This window comes from Microtus ochrogaster, chromosome 15 (assembly GCF_000317375.1).
Source record: "Microtus ochrogaster isolate Prairie Vole_2 chromosome 15, MicOch1.0, whole genome shotgun sequence".
Taxonomy (NCBI): Eukaryota; Metazoa; Chordata; class Mammalia; order Rodentia; family Cricetidae; genus Microtus; species Microtus ochrogaster.
The window spans coordinates 4,761,676-4,766,306 of record NC_022017.1 but is presented as its reverse complement, the minus strand read 5'-3'; the positions used below and the strand labels follow the sequence as shown (position 1 = coordinate 4,766,306).

The 4,631-nt window shown below is 48.0% G+C and overlaps 1 protein-coding gene across 1 annotated transcript in view; it reads right to left on the bottom strand.

The window, feature by feature from the left end:
- The window catches only part of Lima1 (LIM domain and actin binding 1), a 116,756-nt gene extending 113,225 nt beyond the window's left edge, over positions 1–3,531 (bottom strand). Inside the window, exon 1 of the mRNA XM_026782807.1 lies at positions 3,455–3,531. The gene's annotated coding sequence lies outside the window, so the exon portion shown is untranslated. The remainder of the gene's footprint in view (positions 1–3,454) is intronic.
- Positions 3,532–4,631: the final 1,100 nt, after the last annotated feature.

The window sequence follows — 4,631 nt, the reverse complement described above, 5'->3', positions numbered from 1 at the left end:
GAGATGGCTCAGAGGTTAAGAGCATTGCCTGCTCTTCCAAAGGTCCTGAGTTCAATTCCCAGCAACCACATGGTGGCTAACAACCATCTATAATGAGATCTGGTGCCCTCTTCTGGCATGCAGGCAGGCATGGAAGGAATGTTGTATACATAATAAATAAATAAATAAATATTTAAAAAAAAAAGAAATCCTATCTCAAAAACGCTAAAATAAAGAAAAAAGAAAAATTAAAATTATATTTGAAAACATTCTAATAAACATTTGTAGATATTCAAATACATAATGCATGCAAATAAACCTGATGCTTTTATAAAACTTTCTATCAGAAAACACCTTTTAGGGAGCAAAGGAGATGAGACAGCAGGGTCAAAGAAACAGTCCCATTAAGTGCCATGGCTCAAATCACCAAATGAAGCAACTAGCACACACACTGACAAACAGACCTATAGGAGGGCACCACATCATGGCCATCCTTTGTATGTTACGGTACTGTTAAACGGTTGGGAAATTAATAAAAGCCTGTAGTCGTATCTGGGAAGGTATGTAGGCGGTATACACCTACAATGCCAACACATGGAGGATGGAGGCAGGAAATTCAGGAGGTCAAGTCTAGCCTCTGAGACTACATAGCAATCAGAAGCTAGCCTGAGCTTACATAGTCTCCAAAAAACCCAAAACAACAACAAAAAGCCTGCAGTCAAATGAAACATTTTCTTCTTTCTAAAAATATTCTTTTATGTGCATTGGTGTTTTGCCTGCATGTGTGTCAGTGTGAAGGTACCAGACTCCCTGGAACTTACGGACAGTTGTGAGCTGCCATGTGGGTAGTGGGAATTGAACCCGGGTCCTCTGGAAGTGCTCGTAACTGCGGAGCCATCTCTCCAGTCCCAAATGAAGAGTTTTCAAAGCCCTGCCGTAAACTTCAGATATCAGATCATCAAAACTCTAAAGAGCCCTCAAAGGCTCCACTCTTCCCTCAGCTGGCCTAAGACAAGATCTCCTTCATATTCCATGTGTGCATGTGCTGGGGACGGAACACAGGCTCTCACACACACTAACCTCACGCTACCACCGAGCTATACCCAGAGTCGAGCATTTAAAGGGCGCCTAAGCAGTGAAGAGTGTCTCCATTGCTAATGGAATTGTTTTCACTTCTGAAGCGTTCTCTTCCTAGAATTATTAGGTTGAAACTTGGCTCCACCTTTAACTAGAGTCGGGAACAAAGCCTGAATGTACCAAGTTAAACAAAGTCATACAATGAGGTAATTTTTATAAAATGGCCCTGCTTTGCTAACCATGCCAACACACGGTCTCAGCCCAGAGACTCCATGGGTCAGGGACTACCTGATAACACTACTTTCTTCACCTAACAACTCCACCAGCTATATACTGAATTTCCGGAGAATTAAACAGACTCCAATCCCATTTTCTTTTTTTTTTTTTTTTTTTGGTTTTTCGAGACAGGGTTTCTCTGTGGCTTTGGAGCCTGTCCTGAAACTAGCTCTGTCGACCGGGCTGGTCTCGAACTCACAGAGATCCGCCTGCCTCTGCCTCCCGAGTGCTGGGATTAAAGGCGTGCGCCACCATCGCCCGGCTTCCAATCCCATTTTCAAAAGCCGTAGAGTTGACTGATATGAGTGGTAAAATAGACAGCAGTCGGGAACGCTTCTCTTGTATGCATGTTCCCAGGGTTTGGGAATGGGGGGCAGAGAGAGAAGAAATACCAAAACAATATCGGCAAAAGATTTCACCAATATGGTAAGTTGTATCAGTGGCGTATCTAACTCATTTAATTGTAGACTCTTTTAGGTAGGGGCTTTGAACTTCGAATCTACAGAAAAGCTTTCATAAAATTCATTGAAAAAGGGTTTTGTTCCCCCAAAATTCCTAACATAATTTAGCACCATATTATGTTATTCTAGCAACGCAAAGATATGTGCGTGCAGACCTTTAAAAAGAGGCCGACAAGATGGCTCATCGTGTAAAAGGTGCTTGCCACAAAGCCTAACACCTTGAGTTTAACCCCTGAACCCACATGGTGGAAGGAAAGAGCAGATCCCCAGTTGTCCTCTGACCTACACACAACACAAATGCCATGGCACATACACAATAAATAAATGTAAAATGGTAAAAGAAAGGAAGAAAAAAAAAGCTATTGCAGGCTGGCAAGACAGCTCAACAGGTGAAAACATTTCCTGCACAAGTCTGAGGACCCGAGTTTGATCCTCCAACCCGAACGTGAAGAGAACCAACTCCTATAAGCTGTGACCTCCACAGACCCGCATGGCATGCTGTGCTGGTATTCACACACACACACACACACACACACACACACACATCCCACACACAAACGGCACATATTTATACGGCCAGGGATGGTGGAACAGCAGGCCTTCAACCTTAGCATTTAGCATTTGAGATGCAGAGGCAGCCGCATCTTGGTCGGCCTGGTCTATATAGCCAGTTCCAGGCCAAGCAGGAACTTTTTAAAGGAGGAGGAGTTGTTTTTTGAAAAAGAATGAAACAAAACAAAACCCTCTTCTGCCAACTTTCTAGCGTTTTGAAGATTGTCCAAACAAGATCACACTTCATCCACAGAACTCGGAAAGACCAGTAGTAGATGCAACCGGAATTATGTATACTGCACCAGAAACTATGTAGATAAAAAGTTTTCCACTTACCCACTCAGGTGCAAAAGACGATCTCTCCTCCAAGGAGCACTTGTCCTAAAAACTGATAACCCCAGAGCCTTTGGCTAACTTGTAAAGTCAACAAAACCATTTGGATTAGGCGGATTTTTTTGAAAGATGGAATTAGTTGCAAGACAATAATAGTAGGTCGGTATCTCTCACCAGGATCAGCTAAACTCATTGTTGGGAGCGCCAATAAGGAGGCTAGGACGGGTGCCAGATGGTTCGCTCCTAGCACCCACAACTTCAAGCTTTAGTGTGTGTGGCCAGAGGTGTACAGTTACCTAATAACACGTACGGATGTGAGTGAGCAACGGGTCCCAGCTCAAGTACATGAGAGCGATTTGAGAAGGAAAGCAAGGAGGGTCTCCTATGTTCTCCACACTTCTCGGAACGGTATTAAGCCTTAATCAGAGTTCATCTGGAGGAATGGAAGGGAGAAAAACTGGAGAGGGAACGGCTGCATGGAAGAAGGAAAGAGTTGCCGGATTATCTCCCCGAGAAAGAGTTTTGACTTTTGATGAACTGCCACTTTCCCTCCATCCCGTGGGAGACCATGGGCCGGGGCAGCGAAGGCTCAAGCCCGCGCACTTCCCAAAAGGGCGAGCGGAGGGTGGGGGGCTCCTCCATTGCCCACCCTAAGGGGAGAGGTTCCCGCTCCTGCTACATACAGCCCGCCTCAAAGGCGCGGAGAGAACGCGGAGAGCAGCCCGAGACTCCGAGCATACCCAGGCTCCGGGGATGAGGGGAGAGGAGGCTCTTACCAGACCAGAAAGCCGTCGGCGCTCGGCTTTGCACGGCCACGGTCCCTGCGCTCTACCCAGCGCACCTGTCGGGTCTGGGCTGCAGTACCTACGGCTCTGCGGCCCCGCCCCGGTCCGGCTCAGAGCCCCGCCCGGCCCCGCCCCCGGCTGCGGCGCCGCGTACGCCTCCCGCCTCCCGAGCGGCCGTGGGACCTGCGTGCTCGCTCCCGGCGTTGTGACTCGTGATCGCTAGCGTCGCCCTAGCTGCGGTTTGAAGTTGCGGGAGGCGTGGCTCCTGTGTCTGCCTCCAACCCTGTTGTCGCCTCTCTGGCTCACCCTAACTCTCTCTGACTAGGGATTGCAGCAATTTGATTTAAGAATCACCCAGAAGTGTGGTCTAAGTTCAACTGCAGGGAAGTTCCTGGTGCTGTCAGGGTGAGTTCTGTGCAGAGCCGTGGCCTGTGTAAAGAGCAGGGAGCGAATGAGGCCTGGCTTGGGCTAGCATTAGGCCATCTCAATTTAGTGGACCTGAGTTTCCTCATGGAGAGAAATGGCTGGAGAAGAGAGTAGGTGGTGTCCAAATTCTCCAGGAGCTGCAGTGGTTTGTTTTTTTGCAACAACTGGAAGTTTTCCCTTGTTTTTTGAGACATGGGTGGCGGGTGGGGAGTCATCTGAAGACCACTTTGAGCTGTGGCTCATAGTTGGCTGTAACTTCTGCTCCTGGGGAGCTGACACCATCTTCAGGCTCCACGAGCTCCTGCTCACCTCTCCCGGCTCCCTCTACACACACACACACACACACACACACACACACGGAAGAAAAGGACAGTAGCACGCATCCTAGAAGGCTCGGCCTTCTCACAGTCTCTGCAAGACCCACCTCTTTTCCTGCATTTGGGCCGTGAGGAGCTGTGGAGATCCTGAGGAGCCGTATCGTTTGGCCATCAAGCCCTCAGATTCTTTCTCAAGCTCCATTCCTCTGCGTGATGCCCTTTGACAGTACCTTTTCCCAAGTAAAGTATCAAATGAAAGAACTTCCGAAGCATTTCGTGTAAGTATTGATAAGTGTGATAAGGGCTAGTGGTAGAAAGATTTGGTTAAAAGTCCTAAAGACAAAGGGCGTGATGGCACGTGACCTTCATCCTGGCGCCCAGGAGTCTGAAATAGGATGATTGCCTGGGCCGCCTGTGTTGCAGAG